General features: G+C 38.4%; 1 pseudogene; it reads left to right on the top strand.

The window, feature by feature from the left end:
* The first annotated feature begins 13,142 nt into the window (after positions 1-13,142).
* On the top strand, positions 13,143-14,198 carry LOC101043304 (glyceraldehyde-3-phosphate dehydrogenase-like; annotated as a pseudogene).
* The last annotated feature ends 3,224 nt before the right edge of the window (positions 14,199-17,422 follow it).

Below are 17,422 nucleotides of genomic sequence, written 5' to 3'. Positions count from 1 at the left end.
CACAAAAGTAGAAAAAACAATACTAAAATTTATATGAAAAAAAGACCGAGCATAGCCAAAGCTATCCTAAGCAAAAAGAGCAAACCTGGAGGAATCACATTACCTAACCCCAAATTATGGTACAAAACTATAATAACCAAAACATCTTGATACTGGCATGAAAATGATATACAGAGAAATGACATAGAATAAAGAACCCAGAAACCATTTCATACATCTACAGTGAATGCATTGTCAACAATAGTGCCAATAACATACATTGGGAAAACAACAGTCTCTTCAATAAATAGTGCTGGTAAAACTTGATATCTCTATGCAGAAGGATTAAACTAGACTCCTCTCTCTCACCATATACAAAAATCAAATCAAAATGGATTCAAGACTTCAATCTGAGACCTCAAACTATGAAACTACTACAAGAAAACATTGGGGAAACTCTCCAGGACATTGCACTGAATAAAGATTCCTTGGGTAACTAACACCCTACAATCACAGGCAACCAAACTAAAAATGGACAGATGGAAAGCATCAACTTAAAAATTTCTGCACAGTAAAGTGAATCAACATAGCGAAGAGATAGCTCACAGAATGGAAGAAACTATTTGTAAACTATCCATCTGACAAGGGATTAATAACCAGAATACATAGAGAGCTCAAACAACTCGATAGGAAAAAATCTAATAGCTGATGAAAAAGTGGGCTGATGAAAAAGTGGGCAGAAGATCTGAAAAGACATTTCTTAAAAGAAGACATACAAATAGAAACAAGTATCTGAAAAGGTGTTTAATATTGATCATCAGAGAAACAAAAATCAAAACTACAATGCGATATTATCTCACCCCAGTTAAAATGGCTTCTGTATTCAAAAGACAGGTAAGAACAAATGCTGGTGAGAATGTAGAGATTGGTGGGAATGTAAATTAGTAAAGCCACTATGGAGAACAGTTTGGAGGTTCCCCCCGGCCAAAAAAAAAACTAACCACAGAGCTACCATATGATCTAACAATTCCACTGCTAGGTGTATACCCAAAGGAAAAAAAATTAGTATATTGAAGAGATAATCTGCCCTGTCATGTTTATTGCTGAATTATTCATAACAGCCAAGATTCAAAAGCAACCTAGGTGTCCATCAATGAATGAATTGATAAAGAAAATGTGGCACATATATACAACAGAGTACTATTCAGCCATAAAAAATGAGATTCTGTCATCTGCTACAACATAGAAGGAAACAGAAATCATTATGTTCAGTGAAATAAGCCAGGCATAGAAAGATGAACATTGCCTAAAACGAGTAATTTATTATTATTTTTTTTTGAGACAGATCTCTCTCTGTTCCCCAAGCTGGAGTGCAGTGGTGTAATCTCAGCTCACTGCAACTTCACCTCCCGGGTTCAAGTGATTCTCCTGCCTCAGCCTTCCTAGTACCTGGACTTATAGGCACTCACCACCACATCCTGCTAATTTTTATATTTTTAGTCAAGATGTGGTTTCACCATGTTGGCCAGGCTGGTCTTGAACTCCTAACTGCAAGTGATTTACCTGCCTCAGCCTCCCAAAGGCCACCGCACCCAGCCTGCATTGGCTTTTTGATAGAGCATTTATACTGCTAGAATTTTTTTTTCTGCAAGAGTTATGTCCACTTATTCACACAGACTTATAAAACATATTTGATTCAGCATTAAAACCACATATCCTCTAAAAAGAAAAATGTGTGAAAAATATATATATAGGCAGGAGGAATAAACAATAATGTTCATGGATACACAGAGAGTTTCTCCAGAAGCATTCACAAGAAAGTGTTTTGAGAATTACCTTCTGGGACTGAAACCAAAAGACAAAGGATCAGGAGCACATAAAACAAAACTATATTTTTAACTATAACCTTTTGTACCATTTGAAATTTGTTCCACCTCTATATCTAAATAAACTAAGAGCAGCAACAATAATGCATTGACTTTTAAATGCATTGGCTTTTTGATACGGCATTTACACTGCTAGGTAATAACTCTCTTGCCTGCAAAACAATCCTCTTGTTTTTGAATCTCATAGAGTTTTACAATCTGGCCATTTACTCACAAAGCAGAGTACAAATCCTTCCTAGAAGCTACACTGCCTCAACTTTGCTAAGCAAAAAAGGCAGGAAAAATGATGTGGTTCTGGGATGCCGTGTTATGTCATTGTATTAGTACCCTCAGACTGAGAGGGAATATCACTAAGGAAGTCAAGCATCCTTTGAGCTCTTCTCATTGAGGTAGATTTAAACACTTATCCACTCCATACCTCTGTTTTGTGTTCATCTGAAAAAATAAACATTTTGGTAATGCCTGCCTACTTCACAGGTTTGTGTAATCAAATGAAATCATGTTCATGAAAGTACTTAATCAATAAATATTATCAGGTATATTATTCATTTTGGTTCCTGAAAAACACTTGTCAAAAACATTAAGTTTGGGTTTTACATGTTAGTAATAACGTTTTCTGGTAGAGGAGTCACAAAAGTATTTTCTCTTCTAGTGGTAATAAACCAGGAAAAATACAGCCCAACACTCTCTCTTTTTATGTTAAATATGACAGGAGTTTCAACAGTCTTAAGTTTCAGACATAGCAGGCATTTGAGGATAATTATGTCTCACCCCATCTGTAACCACTGAACAATTTTATATAGCCTCTCAGAAAACGAAGTTGATTATTCAATGTATTACTTATAATCTGTATTCATTTGCTGCTCAGTTTTTCCCAGTGATAGTTATGGCAGTTTTCCAATTTCAGATTTGAAATATGACATTTTATGAATAGCAAAGTGTCCTAGAGAAAGGGCTTGTAACATATTAATACTGAAGAGAACTGAGGTGTAACAGGTGACTTGTTTATCATTTTGCATTCACTCTATGCAGAGATCTCCTTCAACATATTCTGCCTTCCTTTTCCTTTCATTCATGGCAAGAGCTACCTTTTCCAGATGCCAGTGGTCCCTCCTAGGCTTCTTCTGGCTCAATACAAACCATGCCTGCCTTCGTACCAGAGCCTCAGGCAGTACATCCATGGCCAATTCCCAACGGTACCATAATTACCCCTCCACCACATCCCTGCCTCTCCTCAGCTGTGTGCAGTTTAAAAAGCTGGCTTTAATCAACTATTCCTCTTGCCTCTCTAGCCATTACAAATATTAAGATGAGAGTTTTCCCCCAAAATTATCCCTCAGTAAAGAGGGAATCACATTTATCCCCATCCTTACCAAATCTTTTTAAAGAAATTAGTGCAATCTATACAACTTTATTTGGAACAACAAAGTGTCTTTTGAGTTAGACCCCATAGCTCGAAATGCCCACAGTCATGTGGATGTTTACATAGGTCACATGAAGAATTAGGTTGTGACTACAAGGTAACAAGCAATCTAATAAAGATGTAGTAGTTATTCCTAGGGTATGAGCTCATCACAGTGAGTGCTGAATATCATCATAGACAAGCCTTTTACAGATCATTTGAAAAATAAATGTAATGATAAGTTATGTTGTGGCTTTCAGAAATGCACACTCTCGAAATGAATAAAAATTAAGTATACTAATGTTTTTAAGGATATTTGTGACTAAGAATAAAGGAATTTGCATCATATATAGATTACAACGAACTATTGCTCAAAAAACCTTAGATGGAAATGAAAACGACATTCTCTGGAAAACTGTTAGATGATTCAAAAGCAGCTTGATCAATGAGGATTTTTTTTTTTTTTATTGCATTTTAGGTTTTGGGGTACATGTGATGAACATGCAAGATTGTTGCATAGGTACACACATGGCAGTGTGCTTTGCTGCCTTCCGTCCCCTCACCTGTATCTGTCATTTCTCCCCATGCTATCTCTTCCCACCTCCCCACCCCCCGCCCCTCCCCCATTTCCCCCCAACAGACCCCAGTGTGTAGTGCTCCCCTCCCTGTGTCCACGTGTTCTCATTGTTCAACACCCGCCTATGAGCGAGAATATACGGTGTTTGATTTTCTGCTCTTGTGTCAGTTTGCTGAGAATGATGGTTTCCAGCTTCATCCATGTCCCTATAAAGGATGTGAACTCATCGTTTTTGATGGCTGCATAATATTCCATGGTGTATATGTACCACATAGGATGTTAATGCAGAAAGTTTATGTGTTTAAAACATCATGAAATATAAGAGTCTAAAATACTACATTACTATTCTTTCTGAAATATGCAATTTTAATATGTTTGTGTAACTAAATTAAAAATGAATATATTTTGACCTTTTTGCATGCTTAAAAGTTAACATTCTATTGAGCAAATCTGTTTTGTGTGTCTGTTTCCTTTCTATTGGGAAAAATGGGAGATACCTTATTTGGATTCTCCTTGCTCAGCCTTATGTATTAGTCACTTGAGTCCTTTCCTATCCATGTATTTATACAATAAGGAGAACAGAAACCCAGAGATAATGTTACAGTTAAAAGTCACATAAAATGGTTAATTTCAGAGGCTGGACTTGAATCCACCTTGTACTTAGGTCCATGTTCAGAAAGGAGGAAGCCATTCCAACCAGAAAGGGAAATCTCGACAACATGACAGAGGGAGGATTAAGTGCGGTGGGAGTAGAACCTAGTGAGGATAGTAAAGTGAGAGGCTCTATGAGTTGGTGAGAAGAAATCAGAAAGGTCAGAAAACTATTTTCTTCCTAAAATAACTATATTATATTTTTATACTGCAAAAGTCATAAATATCATGGTAGAAATGTGGCTTAGTTTCCTTTCTTCTGTGGACTAATTCTTCCTCCACTCCATAAAGTATTACCAGGGCTGTCTAAGAGAGTTATATGAGGTTGTGTCTGTGAGAGTATCCCTCTCTCCTGAACAAAGTTATGCATCTACATGGGTCATGTGATCCAAAGGAGCCAATTAGATTCCTTCTGGAGAAATTCTCTTTATCCTTGGGTTATGAAGTAAATATGACAACTAGTGTCACTGGCTATGTTATCTAGCCACATGAAAGAAAATCATAATCTCTGAGGGAAAAAGAAGCTAACACTTGGAGAGAAATACAGTCAAGAAACAGCGAAGAAGAGCAACCTGCTTTGAGCCTGTGGCCCTGACTCTTCTGGAAACAGTATCCCTAGAATTCCCAGTCATACACCACCAAATTTCCCTTTTTATTCAAACCAACCAACAGTGTTCTAAGTATATTGAGGAAAATACGTGCAATCAAAAAGAAGAAATGGAAATCAACCACAGTCACCATTCAGGAATGAACACACAAACACACATGCACAACTGTAAGTGTAAATATACTGCTTTAAAAAAGCATCTTTATGAACAATATATTGAAAATTTATTTTCACAGAAGATTCTACTGCTTACGTCAACTCTAACATTAACCAGCTATGTGAGAGTAATTCATCTTTTAAAATATCTGGTTATCAGTTTTTATATCTGTCAAGCAACGTTTATAATTAGATCATTAAGATGCCACAGCCAACATCATACTAAATGGTCAAAAGTTGGAAGCACTTTCCTTGAGAACTGGAATAAGATAAGGCATTCTCATCACTCCTATGCAACATCTAGTACTACAGGTCTCTGAGCAACCAGAGAAGAAAAAGAAATAAAATGTATCCAGATAGAAAAAGAAGAATAGCTAGAAAACCCTAAAGGCTCTGTGAAAAGTTTACCAGATCTGATAAACGACTTCAGTCAAGTTATGAAATACAAAATTTATGTACCAAAGTCAGTAGCATTTCTATACATCAATAGCATTAAAGCTGAGAGCCAAATCAAGAACACAATACCATTTACAATAGCCACCAAATAAATAAAAATAAATTTTTTAAAAACTTAGGAATACATCTAACAAAGATAGAACTCTACAAGGAAAACTACACATCACCATTAGAAGAAATCATCAATGTGAAAATCCTTAATAAAATACTGGCAAACCAAATCCAGCAGCACATCAAAAAGCTTATCTACCACAGTTAATTTGGCTTCATCCCTGGGATGCAAGGCTGGTTCAACATATACAAATTAATAAATGTAATCCATCCCATAAGCAGAACCAATGACAAAAACCATGTGATTCTCTCAATACATGCAGAAAAGGCCTTTGATAAAATTCAACACTCCTTTATGCTAAAAACTCTCAATAAACTAGGTATTGATGGAAAGTATCTCAAAATCATAAGAGCTATTTATGACAAACTCACAGCCAGTATCATACTGAAGGGACAAAAACTGTAAGCATTCCTTTTGAAAACCAGCACAAGACAAGGATGCCTTCTCACCACTCCTATTCAACATAGTATTGGAAGTTCTGTCCAGGGCAATCAGGCAAGAGAAAGAAATAAAGGATATTCAAATAAGAAGAGAAGAAGTCAAACTGTCTCTGATTGCAGATGACATGATTGTATATTTAGAAACACCCCCCCCAAAAAAAGAGATAAAAAAAAAAGAAAAACCTGTCATCTCAGCCCAAAATCTTCTTAAGCTGATAAGCAACTTCAGCAAAGTCCCAGGATACAAAATCAATATGCAAAACTACAAGCATTCCTACACAATAGACAAACAGAGAGCCAAATCATGAGTGAACTCCCATTCACAATTACTACACAGAGAATAAAATACCTAGGAATACAACTAACAAGGGATGTGAAAGACCTCTTCAAAGAGAACTACAAACCACTACACAAGTAAGAGAGAACACAAACAAATAGAAAAACATTCCATGCTCATGGATAAAAAGAATCAATATCATAAAAATTGCTATACTGATCAAAATAATTCATAGATTCAATGCTATTTCCATCAAGCTGCCATGGAATTTCTTCACAGAATCAGAAAAAAAACTACTTTAAATTTCATGTGGACCAAAAAAGAGCCTGCATAGCCAAGACAATCCTAAGCAATAAGAACAAAGCTGGAGGCATCACTCTGTCTGATCTGAAACTATACTACAAGGCTACAGTAACCAAAACAGCATGGTACTGGTACCAAAACAGACATATAAAGCAATGGAACAGAACGGAGGTCTCAGAAATACACACGTGTAGGTCACACATCTACAACCATCTGATCTTTGACAAATCTGACAAAAACAAGCAATGGGCAAAGGATTTCCTATTTAATAAATGGTGTTGGGATAATTGGCTAGCCATTTGCAGAAAACTGAAACTGGACTCCTTCCTTACATCTTACATAAAAGTTAGATGTAACACCTAAAACCATAAAAACCCTAGAAGAAAACCTAGGCAATATCATTCAGGACATAGGCATGGGAAAAGACCTCATGACTGAAACATCAAAAGTAATGGGAACAAAAGCCAAAATTGACAAATGGGATCTAATTAAACTAACGAGCTTCTGCACAACAAAAGAAACTATCATCATAGTGAACAGGCAACCTAGAGAATGGCGGAAAACTTTTGCAATCTATCCATCTACCAAAAGACTAATATCCAGAATCCACAAGGAACTTAAATTTAAAAAAAAAAAAAAAAAAAAAAAAAAAAAAAAAAAAAAAAAAATCAAAAAGTTGGCAAAGGATCTGAACAGACACATCTCAAAAGAAGACATTTGTGTGCCCAGCAAACATATGTTAAAACAAAAAAACAGAATCATCATCTGTGGTCATTACAGAAATGCAAATCAAAACCACATTGAGATACCATCTCAAGCCAGTTAGAATAGGAACCATTAAAAGTCAGTAGACAACAGATGCTGAAGAAGATGTGGAGAAATAGGAACGGTTTTACACTGTTGGTGGGAGTGTAAATTAGCCCAGCCACTGTGAAAGACAGTGTTGCAATTCCTCAAGGATCTAGAAATTAAAATACCATTTGACCCAGCAATTCTATTACCTGATATATACTCAAGGGATTATAAATCATTCTACTATAAAGACATATGCACACATATATTTAGGTCAGCGCTATTCACAATAGCAAAGACGTGGAACCAACCCAAATGCCCATCAATGATAGTCTGGATAAAGAAAATGAGGCACACTATGGAATACCATGCAGCCATAAAAAGAATGAGATTATGTCCTTTGCGGGGACATGGATGAAGCTAGAAACCCTCATTCTCAGCAAACTAACACAGGAACAGAAAAATCAAACACCACATGTTCCCACTCATAAGTAGGAGTTGAACAATGAGAACACATGGACACAGGAAGGGAAACATCATACACCAGCACCTGTCATGTGGGTAGGGGGCTGAGGGGGAGGCTAGGGAAGGGATAGCATTAGGAAAAATACCTAATGTAGATGATGGGTTGATTGGTGCAGCAAACCACCATGGCACATGTATACCTATGTAACGAACCTGCTCGTTCTGCTCATGCATCCCAGAATTTAATATGTGTGGGGTGTGTGTCTGTGTCTGTGTCTGTGTGTGTGTGTGTGTGTGTGTGTGTGTGTGTGTGTATAAAACAAAATAACAGATGGCACAAATGGAAAAGCATTCCATGTTTATGAATTGGAAGAATCAAAATTGTTAAAGTGGCCAGTCTGTAGGCTTCAGAGAGTCTAGACCAGGTGTCCCCAAACTATGGTCCGTGGGCCGCATGCGGCCCCCTGAGGCCATTTATCCGGCCCTCTGCAACACTTCAGGAAGGGGCACCTCTTTCATTGGTGGTCAGTGAGAGGAGCACAGTATGTGGTGGCCCTCCAATGGTCTAAGGGACAGTGAACTGGCCCCCTGTGTAAAAAGTTTGGGGACACCTGGTCTAGACTGACTGGGGGCAGAAGGAATCCCCCAGCATAGCATAGCTGCTCTATGAAAGCATAGCCAGACTGTTTTGTTAAGCATGTCCCTGATTCTGTTCCTTCTGACTGGGTGAGACCTCCCAGCTAGGGTCTCCAGCCACCTCCTACAGGTGTATTCATATCAGCAACAGGTACATGCCTCCCTGGGCTGGAGCTCCCAGAAGAAGGGACAGGCTGCCATCTTTGCTATTTCACAACTTTCACGGGTAATATATCCAAGTACTGGACAATCTGAGGCATCTAGAGATTGGAGTGGATGCCCAGCAAATCACAACACCCTACAGAAAAGTAGTCAGACTATTAAAAAGAGAGAGAAAAAAAATCAAAAGGTCAGCAACCTCAAAGATTAAAGCTAGATAAGCCCACAAACACGAGAAAGAATCAATGCAAGAATGCTGAAAGCCAGAGTGTCCTAGCGCCCCTTTTCTTCCAAATCACCACATCAGTTCTCCAAGAAGCGTTCAGAACTGGGCTGAGGCTGAGATCACTGAGATGACAGAAGCAGAATTCAGAACATGGATAAAAATGACCTTCACTGAGCTAAAGGAGCACATTATAACCCAATGAAAGGAAGCTAAAAATCATGATAAAACACTGTAGGAGCTGACTGACCAAATAGCCAGTACAGAGAAAAATGTAATTGATCTGATAGAGCTGGAAAACACACTGCAAAAATTTTATAAAGCAATTATAAGTATTAATAGTAGAATAAACTAAATAGAGAAAAGAATCTCAGAGCTTGAAGACTATCTTTCTAAGATAGGCATAAAGAATAGAGAAAAAAGAATGAAAAGAAATTAATAAAACCTTCAAGAAATAGGGAGTATGTAAAGAGATCAAATCTATTACTGATTGATATACCTGAAAAAGATGGGTGAATTGAACCAATTTGTAAAATATATTTCTTGATATTATCCATGAGAACTTCCCTAACCTAACTAGATAGGCCGACAATCTAATTTACAAAATGCAGAGAACTCCAGTAAGATACTCCACAAGAAGATCATCTCTAAGATACATAGTCATTAGATTCTCCAAGGTCAAAATGTAAGAAAAAAATGTTAAGGACAGCTAGAAAGGCCAGGTTACTACTTAAAAAGGGAAATCCAATGCACTAACAGCAGATCTCTCAGTGGAAACCCTATAAGAGTTTGGGGGCCAATATTATTTAACATTTGTTTTCTTTTTCCTTTTTTTTTTTTTTTTTTGAGACAGAGTCTCACTCTGTTGTCCAGGCTGGATTACAGTGGCATGATCTCAGCTCACTGCAACCTCCACCTCCTGGGTTCAGGTGATTCTCCTGCCTTAACCTTCCTAGTAGCTGGCATTATAGGCACCCAATACCACATCAGGCTAATTTTTATATTTTTAGTAAAGATAGGGTTTTGTCACATTGGTCAGGCTGGTCTTGAACTCCTGACTTCAGGTGATTCACCTGCCTCAACCTCCCAAAGTGTTGTGATTACAGGCATAAGCCACCATACCTGGCCCAATATTCAACATCCTTAATGGAAAAAATTTCCAACCCAGAATTTCTTATCTGGCCAAACGAAGTTTCACAAGCAAAGGAGAAATTATATCTGTTTTGGACAAGTAAATGTTGAGGGAATTTATTACCACCAGACCTGCCTTACAATATCTCCTGAAGGGAGCACTAAATATGCAAATGAAAGACTATTACCAGCCACTACAAAAACACACTGAAGACACAAACCAGTGACACTATAAAGCAATCACATAAACAAGTCTGCAAAATAACCAGTTAACATCATGATGACAGGTTCAAATCCATACACATCAATACTAACCTTAATTAGTAAATTATTTAATGCCCCAATTAAAAGACACAGAGCAGCAAGCTGGATAAAGAACCAAGACCCACTGGTATATGCTGCCTTCAAAAGACCCATCCCACATGCAATGATACACATGGTCTCAAAATAAACGGATAGAGGAAAATCTACCAAGCAAATAGAAAACAGGAAAAAAGCAGAGATTGAAATCCTAGTTTCTGGCAAAACAGACTTTAAACCAACAAAGATTAAAGAAAACAAATATGGGAAGTATATAATGGTAAAGTGTTCAATTCAGCAAGAAGAGCTAACTATCCTAAATATATATGCACCCAACACAGGGGGACCTAGATACATAAAGCATGTTCTTAGAAACCTTTAAAGAGACTTAGAATCCCACAGAATAATAGTGGGAGACTTTAATACCCCACTGACAACATTAGACAGATCGAGACAGAAAATTAGCAAAGATACTCAGAATCTGAACTCAGCTCTGGATTAAATAGACCTGGTAGATATCTACAGACCGCTCCACACAAAAACAACAGAATATACATTATTCTCATTGCCACATGGCACTCACTCTAAAATTAATCACATAATCAGAAGCACTCCTCAACAAATGCAAAAGAACTGAAATCATAACAAACAGTGTCTCAGACCACAGAACCATCAAATTAGAGCTCAAGGCTAAGAAATTCACTCAAAACCATACACTTACATGGAAATGGAATAACCTGCTCCTGAATGACTTTTGGGTAAATAAAATTAAGACAGGAATCAAGAAATTCTTTGAAACTAACGACAACAAAGATACAACACACCAGAATCTGGGAGACAGCTAAGGCGATGTTAAAGGGGAAATTTATAGCACTAATTGCTCACATCAAAAAGTTAGAAAGATCTCAAGTTAACAACCTAACATCACAACTGAAAGAACTAAAGAACTAAGAGCAAACAAATCTCAAAGCTAGCAGAAGACAGGAAATAATCCAAATCAGATCTGAATTGAAGGAGATAGAGACATGGAAACCATTTCAAAAGATCAATACATTCAGGAGCTATTTTTGTTTTTTGTTTTTTTAAGAAAATAATAAAATAGACCACTAGCTAGACTAATGAAGAAAAGAGAAAAGATTCTAATAAATACAATTGGAATTAATAATGGAGGATATTACCACTTACCTCACAAAAATACAAACCACCGTCAGAGAATATTATAAACAACTCTATGCACACAAGCTAGAAAATCTACAAGAAATCAATAAATTCCTGGACATGTATACCTTCCCAAGACGGAATCAGGAAGAAATTGAATCCTTGAACGGACCAATAAGTAGTTCTGAAATTGAGACAGTAATAAATAGCCTACCAACCAAAATGATCCCAGGATCAGATAGATTCACAGCTGAATTCTAACAGATGTACAAAGAAGAGCTGGTACCATTGCTACCGAAACCATTTTTAAAAACTGAAAAGGAGAGACTTCTCCCTAACTCATTCTATGAGGCCAGCATCATCCTGATACTAAAACCCGGCAGAAATTTATTAAAAAAAGAAGAGAGAAGAACGAACTTCAGGCCAATATCTTTCATGAACATCAAAAATCCTCAACAAAATGCTGGCAAACTGAATCCAGCAGCACATCAGAATGCTTATCTACCAAAATCAAGTAGATTTCATCTCTGGGATGCAAAGTTAGTTCAACATATGCAAATCAATAAATGTGATTCATCACATAAACAGAAATAAAGACAAAACCACATAATTATCTCAACAGAGGCAGAAAAGGCTTTCAAGAAAATTCAACGTCCCTTCATGTTGAAAACTCTCAATAAACTAAGTATTGAAGGAACATATCTCAAAATAGTAAGAGCCATTTATGACAAACCCACAGCAAACATTATACTGAATGGGCAAAAGCTGAAGGCATTCCTCTTGAAAACTGTCCCAAGACCAGGATGTCCTCTCCCACCACTCCCATTCAACATAGTATTGGAAGTTCTGGCCAGGGCAATCAGGCAAGAGAAGTAAATAAAGGCATTCAAATAGGAAGAGAAAAAAACTATCCCTGTTTTCAGATGACTTAATTCTGTATTTAGAAAAACCCATTTTCTCAGCCCAAAATCTTCTTAAGCTGATAAGCAACTTCAGCAAAGCCTCAGGATAGAAAATCAATGCGCAAAAATTGTTAGCATTCCCATACACCAACAAAAGTTAAGCCAAGAGGCAAATCACGAACTCAAATTTTAAATTGCCAGAGGAAGAATAAAATATTTGGGAATATAGCTAACTAGGGAGGTGAAAGATGTCTATAAGGAGAACTAAAAAACACCACTCAAAGAAACCAGAGATGACACAAATGAAAAAAAAACATTATGTTCATGGATAGGAAAAACCAGTATCGTGAAAATGGCCCTACTACCCAAAGCAACTGATAGATCCAATGCTATTCCTATTAAACTACCATTAACACTCTTCACAGAACTAGAAAAAACTATTTTAAAATTCACATGGATGTTGTCTGCTCCTCCTGTTCCACAGACAGCTGCATCTTGTCTCCCATCATCAGCCACATCTCTGAGACACCATGAGGAAGGTGAAGGTCAGAGTCAATGGATTTGGTCGTATTGGGCACCTGGTCACCAGGGCTGCTTTTAACTCTGGTAGTGTATACTGTCCAATGATTCCTTCATTGACCTCAACTACATGGTATACATGTTCCAGTATGATTCCACCCATGGCAAATTCCATGGCACTGTCAAGACTGAGAACAGGAAGCTTGTCATCAATGGAAATCCCATCACCACCTTCCAGGAGCAAGATCCCTCCAAAATCAAGTGGGGTGATGCTAGAGCTCAGTACGTGGTGGAGTCCACTGGAGTCTTCATCACCATGGAGAAGGCTGGAGCTCATTTTTAGAGGGGAGCCAAAAGGGTCATCATCTCTGCCCCCTCTGCTGATGCCCCCATGTTTGTGATGGGCGTGAACCATGAGAAGTCTGACAACAGCCTCAAGATCGTCAGCAATGCCTCTTGCACCACCAACTGCTTAGCGCCCCTGGCCAAGGTCATCCATGACAACTTCAGCATCATGGAAGGACTCATGACCACAGTCCACACCATTACTGCCACCCAGAAGACTGTGAATGGCCCCTCTGGGAAACTGTGGCATGACAGTAGCGGGGCTCTCTAGAACATCATCTCTGCCTCTACTGGCACTGCCAAGGCCATGGGCAAGGTCATCCCTGAGCTGAACGGGAAGCTCACTGGCATGGCTTTCTGTGTCCCCACCACCAACCTGTCAGTGGTAGACCTGACCTGCCATCTGAAGAAAAAAAAAAAAAAAGATATATATATATATATATATATATATATATATATATATATATATATATATCCAAATATGATGACATCAAGAAGGTGGTGAAGCAGGCATCAGAGGGCCCCCTCAAGGGTATCCTGGGCACTGAGCACCAAGTGGTGTCCTCCGACTTCAACAGAGAAACCGCTCTTCCACCTTTGATGCTGGGGCTGTCATTGCCCTCAACAACCACTTTGTCAAGCTCATTTCTTGGTATGACAATGAATTTGGCTACAGCAACAGGGTGGTGGACTTCATGTCCCACATGGCATCCAAGGAGTAAGACCCCTGGACCACCAGCCCCAGCAAGAGCATGAAAGACCCTCAATCCTGGGGAGTCCCTGCCACACTGAGTCCCCCACCACCCTAAATTGCCCATCATCACAGTTTCCATGCAGACCCCTTGAAGAGGAAGGGGCCTAGGGAGCCCCACCTTGTTGTGTACCATCAGTGAAGTCCCCTGTGCTTAGTCAAAAAAATAAAAATAAAAAATTCATATGGAAACAAAGAGGAGACCAAATAGCCAAGACAATCCTAAGCAAAAAGAGCAAAGCTGAAGGCGTTATGCTACCCAATTTCAAACTATACTACAAGGCTGCAATAGCCAAAACAACAAGGTACTGGTTCAAAAAGGCACATACAGTCAAATGGGACAGAATAGGGAACCCAGAAATTAGACTGCACACCTACAACTGTCTGATCTTTGACAAACCTGACAAAAACAAACAAGGGGGAAAGAATTCCCTATTCAACAACTGGTGCTACAGTAACTGGCTAGAAATATGCAGAAGATTGAAACTGGACCTCTTCCTTATACCTTATACAAAAATTAACTCAAGATGGATTAAAGACTTAAATGTAAAACCCAAAACTATAAAAAACTATTTTTATATAGTTTTAATAGTTTATAAAAGTATAAAAACCCTGAGAGACGACTTAGGCAATACCATTCAGAACATAGGCATGGGCAAAGATTTCATGATGAAGAAACCAGAAGCAATTGCAACAAAACAAAAAATTAACAAATGGGATCTAATTAAACTGAGGAGTTTCTACACAGCAGAAGAAACTATCAACAAAATAAACAGACAACCAAAAGAATGGGAGGACATTTTTGTGAACTATGCATCTGACAAAGTTTGAATATCCAGCATCTATAAGGAACTTAAATAAATGTAAAAGAATCAAACAAACAATCCCATTAAAAAGTGGGGAAAGAGGCCGGGCGCGGTGGCTCAAGCCTGTAATCCCAGCACTTTGGGAGGCCGAGGCGGGTGGATCACAAGGTTGAGAGATCGAGACCATCCTGGTCAACATGGTGAAACCCCGTCTCTACTAAAAATACAAAAAATTAGCTGGGCATGGTGGCGCGTGCCTGTAATCCCAGCTATTCAGGAGGCTGAGGCAGGAGAATTGCCTGAACCCAGGAGGTAGAGGTTGCAGTGAGCCGAGATTGCGCCATTGCACTCCAGCCTGGGTAACAAGAGCAAAACTCCGTCTCAAAAAAAAAAAAAAAAAAAAAAGTGGGGAAAGAACATAAATAGTCACTTCTCAAAAGAAGGCATACATGCGGCCAGCAATCATCTGAAAAAAAAAAAATCTCCATTCCAGTGATTATTAGAGAAATGCAAATAAAAACCACAATGAGATACCATTTCACACCAGTCAGAATGGCTATATTAACAAGTTAAAAAGTAACAGATACAGGCGAGGTTATGGACAAAAAGAAATGCTATACACTGTTGGTTAGAGTGCAAATTAGTTCAGCCATTGTGGAAGACAGTGTGGCAATTCATCAAAGACTTAAAGACAGACAAACCATTCAACCCAGCAATCCCATTACTGGGTATGGGAATATGAAGTATTCTGTTATAAAGACACATACACATGTACATTCATCGCAGCACTATTCACAATAGCAAAGACATGGAATAAACCAAAATGCCCACTTACGGTAGACTGGGTAAAGAAAATGTGGTACATATACACCATAAAATATTATGCAGCCATAAAAAACAACAAGATCATGTCCTTTGCAGGGACATAGATGGAGCTGGAGGCCATTATCCTTAGAAAATTAATGTAGCAACAGAAAACCAAATACCACATATTCTCACTTATAAGTGGAATCTAAACAATTACAACACATGGACACACAGAGGGGAACAACACACAGTGGGGCCTATCGAAGGGTGAAAGATGAAAGGAGGGAGAGGACAAGGAAAAATAATAAATGGGTACTAGGCTTATGACATGGTTTGGCTGTGTCCTCACCCAAGGCTCATCAACTGTAGTTCTCATAATCCCCATATGTGGTAGGAGGGACCCAGTGGGAGGTAACTGAATCAGGGGGTGGTTACCTCCATGCTAGTCTCATGATAGTGAGTGAGTTCTCACAAGATCCAGTGGTTTTATAAGGGTCGTTTCCCCCACTTCACTCCACACTTCTCCTTGCTGCCACCATGTGAAGAAGGACATGTTTGCTTCCTCTTCTGCCATGATTGTAAGTTTCCTGAGGCCTCCCAAGCCATGCTGTACTGTGAGTCAATTAAACCTCTTTCCTTTATAAATTACTCAGTCTTGAGTATGTCTGTATTAGCAGCATGAGAACAGACTATTATAGCTTAATACTTGCGGGATGAAATAATCTGTACAATAAACTCCCATGACAAACATTTACCTATGTAACAAACTTGCACATGTACCCCAAACTTAAAAGTTTTTTTTAAAAAAGAAATCACGTTTTTTGTAGCAACATGGATGCAGCTAGAGGCTATGATCCTAAGCAAATTAATGCAGAAACAGAAAACCAAATGCCACGTGTTCTCACTTATAATTGGAAGCTAAACATTGGGTACAACACATGAACATCAAGATTGGAACAAAAGGCACTGGGAAACCCTAGAGGGAGAAGGGAGGGAGGGGGGAAGGACTGAAAAACTACCTATTGGGGACTATGCTCACTACCTGGGTAATGGATTCTACTGTACCCTAAACCTCAGCATCACACTATATACCCATGTAATGAACCTGCACATTCACTCCTTGAATCTAAAATGGAAGTTAAAAAATATCCAGCAAAGTTAGACAGGTAAAATGAGACCCGTGGATGAGAGATTTTAAATGCCTGGTGGAGAAGTTTGGTCAGCAATAAACTGTGGATGGCTCCTAAGCCTGAGAGTCTTCACAACTTCATTATTCTATATTCTTTTGTTTTCCTTTTTTGGCATTATTTGGAACTTTAACCTAGTCCCTCTAACACAATTAACCTTATTTCTTTTCTTAGTTTCCTACACTTTCCTGGAAACAAAATTTTATTTCTCTTATTTTGTAAAATCAGCCTTGTTATACATAAGCCACGGTTGTGGCCTTGGCCTCTGAAAAGTAGAATTTTTGAAAGCTCACTATTCCTCCCACTCTCATAACCTTAGGTTCATGCTCTTACTTAGGATCCTCTCCTTAATCTAAGTATAATTGGTAGTGTCTCAGCAGCTGCTGATACAGCCT

This window comes from Saimiri boliviensis, chromosome 1 (assembly GCF_048565385.1).
Source record: "Saimiri boliviensis isolate mSaiBol1 chromosome 1, mSaiBol1.pri, whole genome shotgun sequence".
NCBI lineage: Eukaryota > Metazoa > Chordata > Mammalia > Primates > Cebidae > Saimiri > Saimiri boliviensis.
The sequence above is the reverse complement of the archived record's forward strand: the minus strand, read 5'-3'. Positions and strand labels throughout refer to the sequence as shown.